Source organism: Stenella coeruleoalba (assembly GCF_951394435.1).
Source record: "Stenella coeruleoalba genome assembly, chromosome: X".
Lineage (NCBI taxonomy): Eukaryota > Metazoa > Chordata > Mammalia > Artiodactyla > Delphinidae > Stenella > Stenella coeruleoalba.
Genome location: NC_137152.1, coordinates 97,542,954 through 97,563,550, shown reverse-complemented (window position 1 = coordinate 97,563,550; position 20,597 = coordinate 97,542,954).

The window sequence follows — 20,597 nt, the reverse complement described above, 5'->3', positions numbered from 1 at the left end:
GATATAGATACCTATCAATATATATACATATATACATATATATAACTCCAGAGACCTGCAGAGGGTTCCCTTAAGTACTGATGTGCTCACACATGTGAAGAAACTACCCAAAGCTAAGGAATTAATCACACAAAAGGATTGGAACACAAATAGACGTGGAAATAGTGCCTGTTCCCTTTAGCCAGACTGGTAAAACATGGAACATTGGATAGAATACTGAGGTTCTTGCCTAGGTAGTGGAGGATATTTAGACTCAGACTGAACACTGCTCTCAATCCACCTAAAATATCATAAAAGCAAGATCCTAAAGGATTCAACTGCTTCCGTGTAACTTAAGTGTTTCTGAGGAAAAAAGTTCAATAATATTTGTAGGATTACAAAAACAACTAGTACTCAACAAGTTAAAATTCTCAGTGTTGTGTATCCAATCAAAAATTTCTAGGCATGCAAAGAAGCAGGAAAACATAACTCATAATGAGATGAAAAAAATCAACCAATCAAAAGCAGCCCCCAAATAACACAGATGTTGGAATTAGCAGCAAAGGCATTAAAACAGTTACTATAACTATTAAAACAGTTATAACTCCATATCTTCAAAAGTTAAGACATGTATAATATAAAAAGAAATCAAATATCTGGAGTTGAGAAATATGCAATTTGAAATAAAAATATACTGGATGGGACTAACAGTAAATTAGACATTGCACAAGAAAAAAATTAGTAAACTTGAAACTGTAGCAATGGAAACTATCCAAAATGACACACTCAGAAGAAAAAACATCCCAAGAAATGAACAAAGCATCACTGAGCTGTGAGAAAACTGTATTTGTGTAATTGGAGTTCCCAAATGAAGGGAGTACAGAAAATAGTTGAAAATTTCCCCAAATTTCATGAAAACTATAAACCCACAGATCTAAGAAGCTCAAAGAACCTCAAGCACACACAAAAAATTGAAGAACACTACACCAAGGCATGTATGATTTTTTTGTTTTGTTTTTATTTTAATTAATTAATTAATTAATTAATTTTGGCTGCGCTGGGTCTTAGTTGCGGTACACAGGATATTTGTTGTGGCATGTTTTCTTAGTTGTAGCATGCATGTGGGATCTAGTTCCCCGACCAGGGATCGAACCAGGCCCCCTGCATTGGGAGCACAGAGTCTTACCCACTGGACCACCAAGAAAGTCCCTCTTTTGTTTTTAGTTCTTTAATATTTTATTGGACAAATATTGTGACTCTTTGAAATGTATGTTATCAACACGTCCTTCCAAATAAAATTTTTAGATTTTGCTAACTAGAGACTCCAAGGTCTACCCTCCCTTCCTCTGCTGAGCATCATGAGGTCTCCTCTCCCTACCTGAATGTCACAAGACTTCCACCTGCTCTACCTCACATATATGATTAAAGGTATATATGATTAAGTTGCTCACAATGAGGAGAAAAATATATATATATATTTTTGGCTGCGCTGCGTGGCTTGTGGGAAGTGAGATCTTAGTTCCCCAACCAGGGTTTGAACCCGGGCCATGGCAATGAAAGTGCCAAGTCCTAACCACTGGACCACCAGGGAATTCCCCAAGAAAATCTTAAAAGCAACCAGAACAAGACATAGGTTACATAAAAGGATGATAGTAGATCTCATATCAGAAATAATGTAAGATGACAGAGGAGCAAAACCTTTAAAGTCTTGAAATTAAAAAAATGATTATCAACCTAGAATTTTTTTTTTTTAAAGAAGATGTTGGGGGTAGGAGTTTATTAATTAATTAATTTATTTTTGCTGTGTTGGGTCTTCGTTTCTGTGTGAGGGCTTTCTCTAGTTGTGGCAAGCGGGGGCCACTGTTCATCACGGTGTGCGGGCCTCTCACTATCGCGGCCTCTCTTGTTGCAGAGCACAGGCTCCAGACGCACAGGCTCAGTAGTTGTGGCTCATGGGCCTAGTTGCTCTGCGGCATGTGGGATCCTTCCAGACCAGGGCTCGAACCCATGTCCCCTGCATTAGCAGGCAGATTCTCAACCACTGCACCACCAGGGAAGCCCCAACCTAGAATTTTATACCGAGTGAAAATATTGTTAAAAAACAAAATTCAACTGAGTAAAATTTAAAGATCTTATTGGCTTTATTCAATGATTCATGAATTGGGCAGCATCCCATCTAGTAGATAGAAAGGAGCTCTGAGGAGCTGTACAAAATGAAAGACTTTTATAGGCAGAAGGGAGCAGGAACAAGGAAACTGGTTGTGGCAAGGTCACTTTCCTTTAGGGGAAGGCAGGGTCTATCAGGAAGATGACCTCACTAGTGCTGATCAGGTAATTCCTGACTGACTGGTTTAAGATTCCATTTCTGGGAAAGCTGAAGCTAATTAAGTCTCGGTTTGGTGACATGGGGCTTAGCATAAGTGACTCCATTTGTGACCTGTTGTCTTGTTTTTAACAATATCAAGAAAGAAGGTGAAATACTTATTCAGCTATACAAAAGCTGAAATAATGCATCATTAGCTGACACATACTATAAGAAGTGTTAAAGGAATTTCTTCAGGCAGAAAGAAAATGATACATGGCAATGTAGATTTATACAAAGGAAAAAAGAACACCAGAAATGGTTACAACAAGGAGATATACATATATATGATTTTTTCTTGTTATTTAAATATCTAAAATTTAATTGACTGTTAAAATAATATTAACAATCTAGTGTAGGGTTTAAAATATATGTAAAATAAAATGCATAACAAAAATAACATAAAGGCTAGGAGAGACGAAATGGAAATGTACTATTGTAAGGTTCTCATATAATATATGAAATGGTATAATATCACATTAAGGTAGACTGTGATAACTTAAAAATGTATACTGTAAACTCTAAAGCAACCTTAAAATAACAAAAGAAAGCTAATGCTAATAAAAGCAACAAAAGTAAAAAAGTGAAATCATAAACAACATGGAATTAATAAAAAATAAGGCAAAAAAGGAGAAAAAAATAAACGGGGCAAATACACCATTGAGGTTTCACCCCAATTAACTCAGAGATTCTCAGAGAGTGGATTTAAAACCAAGGCCCAGTTCTAAGTTTCCTACAAGAAACACACTTTAAATATAAAAACACAAATAGTTTAAAAGTAAAAGAATGGATTTAGCAATGATTTCTAGGATCTGACACCAAAAATGAAGGCAACAAAATTTTTAAAAAGTATAAATTGCACTATATCAAAATTTAAAACTTCTGTGCATGAAAGGACACAAAACAGATTGAAAAGGAATCCCCATGGAAAGGGAGAAATATTTGTAAATCATGTATCTGATAAGGGGTTAATATGTAGAGGATATAATGAACTCCTACAACTGAATGATTTAAAAAACCCGACTAAAAAATGGGCAAAAGGAGGGAGCTTCAAGATGGTGGAAGAGTAAGACGTGGAAATCAACTTCCTCCCCACAAATACATCAGAAATACATCTACATTTGGAACAACTCCTACAGAACACCTACTGAACACTGGCAGAAGACATCAGACCTCCCAAAAGGCAAGAAACTCCCCACATACCTGGATAGGGCAAAAGTAAAAAGAAAAAACAGAGACAAAAGAATAGGGACAGGACCTGCACTTCTGGGAGGGAGGTGTGAAGGAGGAAAAGTTTCCACACACTAGGAAGCCCTTTCGCGGGTGGAGACTGCGGGTGGCGGAGGGGGGAAGCTTCGGGGCCGTGGAGGAGAACAGAGCCACAGGGATGCAGACACTCCAAAACACACACCACCAGATGCAGTCCTGCCCACCAGAAAGACAAGATCCAGTCTCATCCACCAGAACACAAGCACCAGTCCCCTCCACCACGAAGCCTACACAACCCACTGAACCAACCTTAGCCACTGGGGACAGACACCAAAAACAAGGGGAACTAAGAACCTGTGGCCTGCAAAAAGGAGACCCCAAACACAGTGATTTAAGCAAAATGAGAAGATAGAGAAAAACACAGCAGATGAAGGAGCAAGATAAAATCCCACCAGACCTAACATGAAGAGGAAATAGGCAGTCTACCTGAAAAATAATTCAGAATAATGATAGAAAAGATGATCCAAAATCTTGGAAATAGAATGGAAAAAATACAAGAAACGTTTAACAAGAACCTAGAAGACCTAAAGAGCAAACAAACTGATGAACAACACAATAAATGAAATTAAAAATTCTCAAAAAGGGATCAATAGCAGAATAACTGAGGCTGAAGAATGGACAAGTGACCTGGAAGATAAAAGAGTGGAAATAACTATTGCAGAGCAGAATAAAGAAAAAAAAATGAAAAGAATTGAGGACAGTCTCAGAGACCTCTGGGACAACATTAAATGCACCAACATTCGAATTATAGGGGTCCCAGAAAAAGAAGGGAAAAAGAAAGGGACTGAGAAAATATTTGAAGAGATTATAGTTGAAAACTTCCCTAATATGGGAAAGGAAATAGTTAATCAAGTCCAGGAAGAACAGAGAGTCCCATACAGGATAAATCCAAGGAGAAACACGCCAAGACACATATTAATCAAACTATCAAAAATTAAATACAAAGAAAACATATTAAAAGCAGCAAGGGAAAAACAACAAATAACACACAAGGGAATCCCCATAAGGTTAACAGCTGATTTTTCAGCAGAAACTCTGCAAGCCAGAAGAGAGTGGCAGGACATATTTAAAGTGATGAAGGAGAAAAACCTACAACCAAGATTACTGTACCCAGCAAGGATCTCATTCAGATTTGACAGAGAAATTAAAACGTTTACAGACAAGCAAAAGCTAAGAGAATTCAGCACCACCAGACCAGCTTTACAGCAAATGCTAAAGGAACTTCTCTAGGCAAGAAACACAAGAGAACGAAAAGACCTACAAGAACAAACCCAAAATAATTAAGAAAATGGTAATAGGAACATACATATTGATAATTACCTTAAATGTAAATGGATTAAATGCTCAAGCCAAAAGACATAGACTGGCTGAATGGATACAAAAACAAGACCTGTATATATGCTGTCTACAAGAGACCCACCTCAGACCTAGGGACACATACAGACTGAAAGTGAGGGGACAGAAAAAGATATTCCATGCAAATGGAAATCAAAAGAAAGCTGGAGTAGCAATTCTCATATCAGACAAAATAGACTGTAAAACAAAGACTATTACAAGAGACAAAGAAGGACACTACATAATGATCAAGGGATCAATCCAAGAAGAAGATATAACAATTGTAAATATTTATGCACCCAACATAGGAGCACCTCAATACATAAGGCAAAGGCTAACAGCCATAAAAGGGGAAATCAACAGTAACACAATCATAGTAGGGGACTTTAACACCCCACTTTCACCAATGGACACATCATCCAAAATGAAAATAAATAAGGAAACACAAGCTTTAAATGATACATTAAACAAGATGGACTTAATTGATATTTATAGGACATTCCATCCCAAAACAACAGAATACACATTCTTCTCAAGTGCTCTTGGAACATTCTTCAGGATAGATCATATCTTGGGTCACAAATCAAGCCTTGGTAAATTTAAGAAAATTGAAATCGTATCAAGTATCTTTTCCGACCACAACACTATGAAACTAGATATCAATTACAGGAAAAAAATCTGTAAAAAATACAAATACATGGAGGCTAAACAATACACTACTTAATAACCAAGAGATCACTGAAGAAATCAAAGAGGAAATCAAAAAATACCTAGAAACAAAAGACAGTGAAAACACAACGACCCAAAACCTATGGGATGCAGCAAAAGCAGTTCTAAGAGGGAAGTTCATAGCAATAGAATCCTACATCAAGAAACAAGAGCCATCTCAAATAAACAACCTAACCTTACACCTAAAGCAATTAGAGAAAGAAGAACCAAAACCCCCAAAGTTAGCAGAAGGAAAGAAATCATAAAGATCAGATCAGAAATAAATGAAAAAGAAATGAAGGAAATGATAGCAAAGATCAATAAAACTAAAAGCTGGTTCTTTGAGAAGATAAAATTGATAAACCATTAGCCAGACTCATCAAGAAAAAACGGGAGAAGACTCAAATCAATAGAATTAGAAATGAAAAAGGAGAAGTAACAACTGACACTGCAGGAATACAAAGGATCATGAGAGATTACTACAAGCAACTCTATGCCAATAAAATGGACAACCTGAAAGAAATGGACAAATTCTTAGAAAAGCACAACCTTCTGAGACTGAACCAGGAATAAATAGAAAATATGAACAGACCAATCACAAGCACTGAAATTGAAACTGTGATTAAAAATATTCCAACAAACAAAAGCCCAGGACCAGATGGCTTCACAGGCGAATTCTATCAAACATTTGGAGAAGAGCTAACACCTATCCTTCTCAAACTCTTCCAAAATATAACAGAGGGAGGAACACTCCCAAACTCATTCTACAAGGCCACCATCACCCTGATACCAAAACAAGACAAAGATGTCACAAAGAAAGAAAACTACAGGCCAATATCACTGATGAACATAGGTGCAAAAATCCTCAACAAAATACTAGCAAACAGAATCCAACAGCACATTAAAAGGATCATGCACCATAATCAAGTGGGATTAATCCCAGGGATGCAAGGATTCTTCAATATACGCAAATCAATCAATGTGATACACCATATTAACAAATTGAAGGAGAAAAACCATATGATCATCTCAATAGATGCAGAGAAAGCTTTTGACACAATTGAATACCCATTTATGATAAAAACCCTGCAGAAAGTAGGCACAGAGGGAACTTTCCTCAACATAATAAAGGCCATATACGACAAACCCACAGCCAACATTGTCCCCAATGGTGAAAAACTGAAACCATTTCCAGTAAGATCAGGAACAAGACAAGGTTGCCCACTCTCACCACTATTATTCAACATAGTTTTGGAAGTTTTAGCCACAGCAATCAGAAGAAAAAGAAATTAAAGGAATCCATATTGGAAAAGAAGAAGTAAAGCTGTCACTGTTTGCAGATGACATGATACTATACATAGAGAATCCTAAAGATGCTACCAGAAAACTACTAGAGCTAATTGATGAATTTGGTAAAGTAGCAGGATACAAAATTAATGCACAGAAATCTCTGGCATTCCTATACACTAATGATGAAAAATCTGAAAGTGAAATTAAGAAAACACTCCCAATTACCACTGCAACATAAAGAAAAAAATATCTAGGAATAAACCTACCTAAGGAGACAAAAGACCTGTATGCAGAAAACTAGAAGACACTGATGAAAGAAATTAAAGATGATACAAATAGATGGAGAGATATACCATGTTCTTGGATTGGAAGAATCAACATTGTGAAAATGACTCTACTACCCAAAGCAATCTACAGATTCAATGCAATCCCTATCAAACTACCACTGGCATTTTTCACAGAGCTAGAACAAAAAAGTTCACAATTTGTATGGAAACCCAAAAAACCCCGAGTAGCCAAAGCAATCTTGAAAAAGAAAAACGGAGCTGGAGGAATAAGGCTCCCTGACGTCAGACTATACTACAAAGCTACAGTAATCAAGACAGTATGGTACTGGCACAAAAACAGAAATATAGATCAATGGAACAGAATAGAAAGCCCAGAGATAAACCCATGCACATATAGTCACCTTATCTTTGACAAAGGAGGCAAGAATATACAGTGGAGAAAAGACAGTGTCTTCAATAAGTGGTGCTGGGAAAACTGGACAGCTCCATGTAAAAGAATAAAATGAGAACACTCCCTAACACCATACACAAAAATAAACTCAAAATGGATTAAAGGCCTAAATGTAAGGCCAGACACTATCAAACTCTTAGAGGAAAACATAGGAGGAATAGTCTATGACATAAATCACAGCAAGATCCTTTTTGACCCACCTCCTAGAGAAATGGAAATAAAAACAAAAATAAACAAATGGGACCTAATGAAACTTAAAAGGTTTTGCACAGCAAAGGAAACCATAAACAAGACCAAAAGACAACCCTCAGAATGGGAGAAAATATTTGCAAATGAAGCGACTGACAAAGGATTAATCTCCAAAATTTACAAGCAGCTCATGCAGCTCAATATCAAAAAACAAACAAACAACCGAATCCACAAATGGGCAGAAGACCTAAATAGACATTTCTCCAAAGAAGATATACAGATTGCCAACAAACACATGAAAGAATGCTCAACATCATTAATCATTAGAGAAATGCAAGTCAAAAGTACAATGAGATATCATCTCACACCGGTCAGAATGGCCATCATAAAAAAATCTACAAACATTAATTGCTGGAGAGGGTGTGGGGAAAAGGGAACCCTCTTGCACTGTTGGTGGGAATGTACATTGATACAGCCACTATGGTGAACAGTATAGAGATTCCTTAAAAAACTAAAAATAGAACTACCATATGACCCAGCAATCCCACTAGTGGGCATATACCCTGAGAAAACCATAATTCAAAAAGAGTAAAGTACCACAATGTTCATTGCAGCTCTATTTACAATAGCCAGGACATGGAAGCAACCTAACTGTCCATCGACAGATGAATGGATAAAGAAGATGTGGCACATATATACAACGGGATATTACTCAGCCATAAAAAGAAACGAAATTGAGTTATTTGTAGTGAGGTGGATGGACCTAGAGTTTGTCATACAGAGTGAAGTAAGTCAGAAAGAGAAAAACAAATACCATATGCTAACACATATATATGGAATCTAAGAAAAAAAATGGTCATGAAGAACCTAGGGGCAAGACAGGAATAAAGATGCATACCTGCTAGAGAATGGACTTGAGAATACGGGGAGTGGGAAGGGTAAGCTGGGACAAAGTGAGAGAGTGGCAGGGCCATATATACACTACCAAACATAAAATAGATAGCTAGTGGGAAGCAGCCGCATAGCACAGGGAGATCAGATCGGTGCTTTTTTTTTTTTTTTTTTTTTTTTTTTTTTTTTTTTTTTTTGCGGTACGCGGGCCTCTCACTGTTGTGGCCTCTCCTGTTGCGGAGCACAGGCTCCGGATGCGCAGGCTCAGTGGCCATGGCTCACGGGCCCAGTCGCTCCGTGGCGTGTGGGATCTTCCCGGACCAGGGCACGAACCCGTGTCCCCTGTATCGGCAGGCGGACTCTCAACCACTGCGCCACCAGGGAAGCCCAGATCGGTGCTTTTTGACCACCTAGAGGTGTGGGATACGGAGGGTGGGAGGGAGGGAAATGCAAGAGGGAAGAGATATGGGGACATATGTATATGTATAACTGATTCACTTTGTTATACAGCAGAAACTAACATACCATTGTAAAGCAATTATACTCCAATAAAGATTTTTTTTTTTTAAAAAAAAGGGCAAAGGGAACAAGAGGACTTCCCTGGTGTTCCAGTGGCTAAGACTCCACACTCCCAGTGCAGGGGGCCCAGGTTTGATCCCTGGTCAGGGAACTAGTTCCCACATGCTGCAACTAAGAGTTCGCATGCTGCAACTGAAGATCCCACATGCCACAACTAACGATCCTACGTGCTGCAACCAAGACCCGGTGCAGCCAAATAAATAAATATTAAAAAAAAAAAACCACCACAGTGATTGTCTCTGCAAAGGGGAACTGAAGGTCTGAGGCAGAAGGGGGACTCACACTTAAAATAAAATTGGCAAAGGGTACAGGATGGTGGACTAGGAAGCTACAGGCCCTCCTTTCCCCACAGAGACACTGCGTTAACAATAACACACAGACCAGAATACCTCTGTGAGAACTCTAGATACCAGTTGAGAAGCTACAGCAACTAGGCCCTTATAAAAACAAGAGGGATTCCAGTGAAAGGGTAGGAAAATTCGTGGCATTTTTGTTTACTCATTCATGTCACTCCCCCTGTTCTGCATAGTACAGAGTAACCAGGAGGAAACCCTCCATACTGGAGCTCCTCCCTCCAGAAGGAATAAAAATGGACCATATGTCCAACATTCTGACTTGTCTGGGACTGCCAGAGGGACTAGTTTCTCTCTTGCCTGACTCAGAACACTGATGGGACCAGCACCAGAGTTTGGAAGCTTCTGAGAATAGAGAACAGCATATTAGGGCTGTAGTTCTGCAGGTAGACACGGGGGGGAGCAAGAGATCAGAAAAGGTTTGAGAGGTCCTAGAACCTCCTGCAGGGATGCTTGGTGAAGGTCTTCCCTTGCAAGAAGCTAGCACTTAAAGATAGGGAGAAGTGGTTGTTTTTCAAATGCCCAAAGCCCAGCAAAAAATTACAAGGTATACAGAGAAACAGGGAAACATGGCCCAATCAAAGAAACAAAATAAAACTCTAGACATCAACCCTAATGAAGCACAGATCTATGAGCTTCCTCACACTCATTGGCATGGCTACTATCACAAAACAGAAAATAACAAGTGATGACAAGGATGTGGAGAAATTGGAACCCTTGTGCACTGTTGATGGGATTGTAAAATGGTGCAACTGCTATGGAAAGCAATATGGAGGTTCCTTAAAAAATTAAAAATAGAAGTACCATATTATCCAACAATCTCACTTCTGGGTATGTACCCTGAAAAATTGAAAGCAGGGTCTCAAAAAGATATTTGTTCATCCATGTTCATAGCAGCATTATTCATAATGGCCAAAAGGTGGAAATAACCCAAATGTTCATCAACATATGAATGGGTAAACAAAATACGGAATATACATACAATGGCATATTATTCAGCCTTAAAAAGGAAGGAAATTCTGTCACATGCTACAACGTGGATGAACCTTGAGGGCATTATGCTAAGTGAAATAAGCCAGCCACATGAAGACAAATACTGTATGATTTCACTTATATGAGATATCTAAGTTCATAGAAACAGAAAGTAGAATGGTTGTTACCAGAGGCTGGGGGAAATAGGAAAAGAAGTGTTGTTGTTTCATGGGCACAAAGTTTCAGATTTGTAAGATGAAAAAGTTTTGGAGATCTGTTTCACAAGAATGGGAATTTACTGAATGGTACTGAACTATACACTTAAAAATGGTTAAGATGGGAAATTTTATGTTGTGTGTATTTTTTTGCCACAGCAAAAAAATAAGAAATAATCAGAAGTGTGCAAAGAGATTTCAGCACACGAATGTTCATTGCTATATAATTTTTAATATCAAGGAAAAAACAGGTAAAAACCTTAATGCACAATTTGGAATTGATTAAATAAATTTTGATGCATCCATACTCTGGATAGTACATAATACTATTTAGCTATTAAAAGTCATGTTAAGAACAGAAAAATGATAAAGTTTAAAGCAAACATAATAACAATGAAGTGTGGTGTTTATAACATACATAGAAGAAAAATGTATGATAACACAAAGATGAAATGGAAGTTAATCGTTGTAAAGTTCCTATACGATACATGAAGTGGTGTAATATGACTTGAAGGTAGACAGTGATAAGTTAAAGATATCTACTATGAAACCCTAAAGCAATGTCTAAAAAAACACACAAGAAATAAATGAAGCAATATAGCTATAAGTCAATAAAGTAGAATCATTTTAAAAACTCAGTTAATTCCAACAGAAGACAGAATAAGGTAGAATCATTTTAAAAACACAATTCCAATAGAAGACAGAAAAATAGAAAGGGGGAACAATGAACAGATGGGACCAACAGAAAACAAATAGCAAGATGGTAGATTTAAATACAACCAAATCAATAATCACACTGTATATAAATGGTCTAAACAACTCAATTAAATGGTAGAGATTGTCAGGATGAAAAATATGAAAGACCCAACTATGTGTGGTCTACAATAAAGCCCCTGAAATATAAAGACACAAATAGGCTAAAGTATAAGAATAGGAAACAATTACACCATGCTAACACTAATCAAATAAAGCTGAAATGGCTGCATTAATTTCAAGCAGAGTAGATAGCAGAGTAAAGAATATTACCAGGGAAAAACAAAGTCATTTCATAATGGTAAAGGGATCAATTCATCAAAAAGACATAACAATCCTCTCTACACCTGAAACTAACATGATATTATAAAGCAACTACACTTCAATAAAAAATAAAGTAAAATAAAAGGAAAAAAACGACATAGCATTCCTAGATCTTTATGTAACTAATATCAGAGGTTCAAAATACATGAAGCAAAAACTTAGAACTGAAAGGAAAAATAGACAAATCCAAACAAATTATTGTCAGAGATTTCAACACCACTCTCGTAATAACTGAACAATTATTAAACAATTATTAAATCAATAAACATATAGACGTGAAAAATATGATTAATCAATTTGACTTAATTGATATTCATAGAACTCTACACCCACAAACATCTGAATACGTATTTCAAGTGATCATTTGCCAAGATAGACAATATTCTGAGTTATAAAACAAGTCTTAATATATTTTAAATTATTTATTTATTTATTTGCAGGTTTTTTTGGTCAGGTATATTTAATTGAAATTAATTTATTCAACACTTTTATTAATACCTATAATGCAAATTATTTAAATAATATAAAGTATGTTGTCTCACCACAATGGAATTAAATTAGAAATCACAGTAAGATATCTGGAAATCCCCAAGTATCTGGAAACTAAATAATACACTTCTAAATAATTCATTAGCCAAGGAAGATATCAAAAGGGAAATTAGAAAGTGTTTTGAAGGGAATGAAAATAAAAGCACAATATATTAGAATTTTTGAGGTGTGGCTAAAGCATAACTTACTTAGAGGGAAATGTAAACATGACATGTTTAAATCTAAATATCCTTGGACGTTCATAGAACTAAGCACTTACACGAGAAAAGAATAAAGTTCCCAATTCAGTGATCTAAGCTTCCACTTTAAGAAACCAAAAACATAAGAGCAAATTAAACCCAAAATAATACGAAAAAAACCCCAATACAAATCAGAACAGAAATCAATGAAGTAGAAAACAGTAAAACAATAGAAGAAAATCAATGAAATTAAAAGCTGGTATTTAAGGAAATCAATGAAATTGATAAACCTCCAGCAAGATTCTAGGGAAAAAAAGCAATAAGACACAAGTTACTAATATCAGGAATGAGAGAAAAGGCATCACTATGGATTCATGCAGACATTAAAAGGATTATAAAGAAATATTATGAACATAATATTGAACATAAAAAGAGAGACATGGAAGATATAAAAAGAACCCAAATCAGACTTGTAGAAATGAAAACTACAATATCTGAGATGATCGCTTCTCGGCCTTTTGGCTAAGATCAAGTGTACAATATCTGAGATGAAATAAGCACTGTATTAGCTTAACTATAGGTTACCAGTTGTAAAGGAAAATATTAGTGAAGTTATGAAAATAGAAAATATTCAAAATTAAACATGTATAGAAGAAGACTGAAAAAAGATCAGAGTATCAGTGAGTTGTGGGAAATTATTTTCAGTCCATCTTTTTAAAAATAAATTTATTTATTTTATTTATTTTTGGCTGCCTTGGATCTTTGTTGCTGCACGAGGGCTTGCTCTAGTTGCAGCAAGTGGGAGCTGCTTTTCGTTTCGGTGAGCATGCTTCTCACTGCGTTGGCTTCTCTTGTTGCGGAGCACAGGCTCTAGGTGCGTGGGCTTCAGTAGTTATGGCACGCGGGCTCAGTAGTTGTGGCTCGTGAGCTCTAGAATGCAGACTCAGTAGTTGTGGCTCGTGGGCTTAGTTGCTCCGTGGCATGTGGGATCTTCCTGGACCAGGGATCGAACCCGTGTCCCCTGCATTGACAGGTGGATTCTTAACCACTGCGCTGAGTTGTGGGAAAATTTTAAGTGACCCAGTATATATGTGTATTTGGAGTCCCTGAAGGAGAGGATGGGGTGGGAGTGGAAGCTGAAAAAATATTTGAAGGAATAATGGCTGAGTTACTTCAAAATTTAATGAAAACTATAAGCTTACAGATCCAAGATCAATGAACTCCCAGCACAAGGAACATGGAAACTATGCCAGGCACATAATATCAAGTTGCTTAAGAATAGTGATACAGAGAAAATCTCACAAACAGCAGGAGAAAAAATATGTTATGTACAAAGATTGACATCAGATTTCTTGAAGAAACAAGCCACGGACTTCCCTGGTGGTGCAGTGGTTAAGAATCCACCTGCCAATGCAGGGGATACGAGTTCGAGCCCTGGTCCGGGAAGATCCCACATGCCATGGAGAAACTAAACCCATGCACCATAACTATTGAGCCTGTGCTCTAGAGCCCACGAGCCACAACTACTGAGCCCACGTGCCACAACTACTGAAGCCCTTGCTGAAGCCCGTGCTCCTAGAGCCTGTGCTCCACAAGAGAAGCCACCGCAATGAGAAGCCCGCGCACTGCAACGAAGAGCAGCTCCCACTCGCTGCAACTAGAGAAAGCCTGCATGCAGCAATGAAGACCCAACGCAGCCAAAAATAAATAAATAAATTTATAAAAGAAACAAGCCAGAAGACAGTGAAGCAACATCTTTAAAGTGAAAGCGAGCACTCTTAATCAAGAATTCTATATTCATCAAAATATTTTTCAAAAACAAAGGCAAAAATAAAGACTTTCGGGCATACAAAAGCTGAAACAAACCATCACGAGCAGTTCTGCACTATAAAACACATTAAAGAACGTCCTTCAAGCAGCATGAAAATGGAATCTGGAAATGAAATCTGGATCTACTCAAAGGAATAAAGAGAACTGGAAATGGTAACTACATAATTAAATATTAAGAATTTTTCTTATTATTTAAATCTTTAAAAATAGTTTACTGTTTAAATAAAAATAATAACAATGTGTTGTGGGGCTTATGATATATGAATAAGTAAAATGTATGATAACAATAGCAGAAAGGCCCACAGGTGAGAAATGGAAGTATACTACAGTAAGGTTCACATACAATATGTGAAGTAGTATAATATAACTTGAAGGTGGATTGTGATGTTAAAGATATATACCCTAAACCAGTGGTTCTCAATCAGGGGTGATTTTGACCCCCGGAAGACATTTAGGAATGTCTGGAGACATTTTTGGTTTCCAAAAGTGAAGGGGATACTACTGATATCTATTAGATAGAGGCCAGGGATGCTGCTAAACATTCCAAAATGCACAGGACAGTCCCCAAAACAAAGAATTACCTGGCCCAAAAAGTTAACAATGCTGAGATTAAGAAAACCTGGTATAAACTCTAAAGCAACCATTGAAATATAACCTTTCTTGCGGAAATTGACAGGCAGATCAAAAAATTTATATGGAAATTAAAGGGATGCAGGAAAGCCAAAAAAAATCTTTAAAAAGAAAAAAAAATCTTTAAAAAGAAGAACAAAGTTGGAAGACTTACACTTCCTGAGTTCACAACTTGCTACAAAGCTATAGTAATTAAGAGTGTGGTAACTCAAAATGGTCATAGATCTAAATGTAAAAGCTAGAGCTATAAAACGCTTAGAAAATATAGGAGTAAATTTTCATGACCTTCAGTTAGGAAAGAGTTTCTTAGATATGACACCAAAAACACAGGCAACAAAAGAAAAAATAGATAAATTGGACTTTATCAAAATTTAAAACTTTTGTACTTCAAAGGATTCCATCAAGAAATTGAAAAGACAGCCCATAAAATGGGAGAAAATTTTTGCAAATCTTATATTTGATAAAGGTCTAGTATCCAGAATATATAAATAACTTTAACAAATCAAGAGTAAAAAGACAACCAAACTAAAAAACGAGCACAGGATCTAAATAGACAGCTCTCCAAAGAAAATATACAAATGGCCAATGAGCACAAGAAAAAAAAAATGCTCTACGTCATTAGTCATCAGGGAAATGCAAATCAAAACCACAATGAGATGCCACTGCACTCCTAGTGGGATGGCTCTAATAAAAAAAAAATAGTAAAAGTGTTGCCAAGGGTGTAAAGAAATTGGAACCCTCATACATTGCTGGTGGGACTGTAAAATGGTGCAGCTGCTTTGGAAAACAGTCTGGCAGTTCCTCAGAGTTAAACATAAAATTACCATATGACCCAGAAATTTCTCTCCCTCTCTCTATATATAGATGGATAGACGGACAGATAGATAGTTAGATATTCTCATCCCCATTAACAGTCACTCTCCATTGCCCCTCCTTCCAGCCCCCCGGCAACCACGGATCTATTTTATGTCTTTACGGATTTGCCTGTTCTGGACATGTCATACAAATGGAATCATACATGTGGCCTTTTGTGTTTGGCTCCTTTCACTTAACATAATGTTTTGAGATTCATCCATGCTGTAGCATGCATCGGTATTTCATTCCTTTTATGACTGAATAATATTCCATTGTATGGATATGTCACACTTTGTTTACCATTCATCAGTTGGTGGACATTTGGGTTCTTCCCATTTTTTGGTTATTATGAATAATGCTGCTATGAACATTTGTGTACATGTTTTTGAGTGGACATATGTTTTTAATTATCTCTCATGTATATTTAGGAGTGGAATTGCTGGGTCATTTGGTAAACTCTATGTTTGACCTTTTGAAGAATTGCCAAACTGTTTTTCCAAAGTGGCTTCACCATTTTATGGTCTCTCCAACAGTGTATGAAGGTTCTAACTTCTCCATATCCTCAACACTTCTTACTGTTATTTTTTAAAGAAAAATTATTATAACCATTGTAGTGGATGTGAAATGGTATCTCATAGTGGTTTTGATTTGCATTTCCCTAATGACTAATGATACTTAACGTCTTTTCATATGCATATTAGCCATTTGTATATCTCCTTTGGAGAAATATCTATTTAGATTCTTCGCACATTTTAAATTGGGTTGTCTTTTTACTGTTGCGTTGTAAGAGTTTTTTATATATTCTGGATACTAGTCCCTTATCACAGCGGTCCCCAACATTTTTGGCACCAGGGGCTGGTTTCTTGGAAGACAGTTTTTCCACGGACCAGGGGCGGAAGGTGGGGGGATCGTTCAGGTAGTAATGCAAGCAATGGGGAGCAGCAGATGAAGCTTTGCTCACTTGCCCACTGCTCACCTCCTGCTGTGCAGTCCGGTTCCTAACAGGCCAAGGACTGGTACCAGTCCACAGCCTGGAGGTTGTGGACCCCTACCTTAACAGATATATAATTTACAAAGATTTTCTTCTATTCTGTGGGTTGTATTTTCACTTTCTTGATAGTGTCCTTTGAAGCACAAAAGTTTTTAATTTTGATGAAGTCAAATTTATCTATTTTTCTTTTGTCACTTGTGCTTTTGGCATTATATTTAAGAAACCATTGTTTAATCCAAGGTCACAAAGATTTAAGTCTAGGTTTTCTTCTAAGAGTTTTATAGGTTTAGCTCTTACATTTATATCTTTGACCCATTTAGGGCCAATTTCTGTATATCGTGTGAGGTAAAGATCCAAATTCATTCTTTTGTATGTATATTGTCCCAGCACCATTTGTTGAAGAGACTATTCTTTGACTATTGAATGGATGTAGCACCATTTTGAAAAATCGATTGGCCATAGACGTGTGGGTTTGTTTCTGGACTCTCAGTTCTATTCCAGTGATCTATATGCCTATCCTTATGACAATACCGCACTATTTTAATTACTCTAGTTTTGTAGTAAGTTTTGAAATTGGGATGTATGAGTCTTCCAGATTTTTGTTTTTCAAGATTACTTCGTTTTTTCTGAGTTCCTTACATTTCCATATGAATTTTAGGATCACCTTGTTAATTTCTAAAGAAGAAAGGAAGTTGGAGTTTTGAAAAGTTTGTATTGAATATGTAGATCAATTTGGGGTGTATGACCATTTTAGCACTATTAATCTTCTAATCCATGAACACCAGTGTTTTTCCATTTATTTAGTTCTTTAATTTATTTCAACAATATTATGTAGTTTTCAGTGTACAAGTCTTACACTTCTTTTGTTAATCTTTTTCTAAGTATTTTGTTGCTTTTATTCCATCGTAAATGGAATTATTTTGTTAATTTCACTTTGAAATTGTTCACTGCTAGTGTAGAGAAAGACAACTGATTTTTTATTTTTAAATTTTAAAAAATCTTATTATTTTTTTTAAAAAATAAATTTATTTATTTATTTTTGGCTGCACTGTGTCTTTGTTGCTGTGCACAGGCATTCTCTAGTTGCGGCTAGTGGGGGCTACTCTTTGTTGTGGTGCACGGGCTTCTCACTGCAGTGGCTTGTCTTGTTGCAGAGCATGGGCTCTAGGCATGCGGGCTTCAGTAGTTGTGGCACGAGGGCTCAGTAGTTGTGGCTCACGGGCTCTAAAGTGCAGGCTCAGTAGTTGTGGCACACGGGCTTAGTTGCTCCGCAGCATGTGGGATTTTCCTGGACCAGGGATCGAACCCATGTCCCCTGCATTGGCAGGCAGATTCTTAACCACTGCGCCACCAGGAAAGTCCCACAACTGATTTTCTTATACTGATGTTTTATCTTGAGACCTTAGTGAACTTGTTCTTTAGCTGTAATAGTCTTTTTTTTTAAACATCTTTATTGGAGTATAATTGCTTTACAATGTTGTGTTAGTTTCTGCTGTATAACAAAGTGAATCAGCTATATGTATACATATATCCCCACATCCCCTCCCTCTTGTGTCTCCCTCCCACCCTCCCTATCCCACCCCTCTAGGTGATCACACAGCACTGAGCTGATCTCCCTGTGCAATACAGCTGCTTCCCACTAGGTATCTATTTTACATTTGGTAGTGTATATATGTCAGTGCTACTCTCTCACTTTGTCCCAGCTTACCCTTCCCACTCCCCGTGTCCTCAAGTCCATTCTCTATGTCTGTGTCTTTATTCCTGTCCTGCCCCTCGGTTAGTGAGAACCTTTTTTTTTTTTTAGTTTCCATATATATGTGTTAGCATACGGTATTTGTTTTTCTCTTTCTGACTTACTTCACTCTGTATGACAGACTCTAGGTCCATCCACCTTACTACAAATAACTCAATTTCGTTTCTTTTTATGGCTGAGTAATATTCCATTGTATATATGTGCCACATCTTCTTTATCCATTCATCTGTTGATGGACACTTAGGTTGCTTCCATGTCCTGGCTATTGTAAATAGAGCTGCAATGAACATTGTGGTACATGACTCTTTTTGAATTATGGTTTTCTCAGGGTATATGCCCAGTAGAGGGATTGCTGGGTCGTATGGTAGTTCTATTTGTAGTTTTTTAAGGAACCCCCATACTGTTCTCCATAGTGGCTGTATCAATTTACATTCCAACCAACAGTGCAAGAGGGTTCCCTTTTCCCCACACCCTCTCCAGCAATTACTGTTTGTAGATTTTTTGATGATGGCCATTCTGACCGGTGTGAGATGATATTTCATTGTACTTTTGACTTGCATTTCTCTAATGATTAATGATGTTGAGCATTCTTTCTTGTGTTTGTTGGTAATCTGTATATCTTCTTTGGAGAAATGTCTACTTAGGTCTTCTGCCCATTTTTGGATTGGGTTATTTGTTCTTCTGATATTGAGCTGCATGAGCTGCTTGTAAATTTTGGAGATTAATCCTTTGTCAGTTGCTTCATTTGCAAATATTTTCTCCCATTCTGAGGGTTGTCTTTTGGTCTTGTTTATGGTTTCCTTTGCTGTGCAAAAGCTTTTAAGTTTCATTAGGTCCCATTTGTTTATTTTTGTTTTTATTTCTATTTCTCTAGGAGGTTAGGATTTTCTATATACAAGATGATATCATCAGCCAGAGGACTGGAGAGGAGGGAAAGGATGTGACCCTCCTCCTGCATCTCATTTGTGAACATGTTTGTTCTGATTCAAGTCAGATACTTTTATGATTCAAGTTAACTGTTTTATGAAGGTTATATCATTCTATTCCGGGAAGAAAATGTTTTATGGAAGCCAGACTCTGAATGCAGATTTAAATTTTGGAATTCTCTTTGGTAAAGACAAAGTAGAACAAATCAAGATGGTTTCTTTCTTTCTCTTTCCACCTTCCTTTTCTTCCAAGCAAAAGGTGTTGACAAAATGCCAGAGTAGAGTGAAAGGACTGTTCTTTGGAGATCTTAATGTTAAAAATTTGAAAAGATTTTAGTCTAAAAGTTCAGATACAACCATATGTAGGTATAGGATTTGACAGGACACTGACAAAATGTAGTGAACATCTATTCTATCTTCCACTTCCCATCCGTACACCCTTCTTTGGTAACAACACTTCAGTTTTCCTCCGGAGGATCACCTCTCCCTGACTTCCATTCCAGGCAGGTTGAGTGGTATTGATATCACCCCAAGATCCAGGGCTGGGCATGTGACTCAAGCCTGGCCAACTAGAGAAGTTTCCCCCTGTGGCCACAGAGGTTGGTTCAGGGATGGACACAGAGTCCAATTCAAGCCAATGAGAGACTCAGAATTTTTATTTGAACTATCAGGGAAGAGAAGTTATCTTTTCAAAGGGGAATTAGCCTTTAAGGATGTCGGCCTGGCAATGCTGGCAGCCATCATGCATATCTTGATTTGTGGAGCCTGAGAATGAAGCCAATGCGATGGAAAGCAGAATAGATAGATGGAGAGAGACTGGTTCCTAATGACATCTTAGAGTTCCTGGACTTTTCAGTTGTGTGATTCAGTAAATTCCTTTTAGATAGTTCCAGCACTGTATCAGGCTCTGAGGAGTCTGTCCTCAGA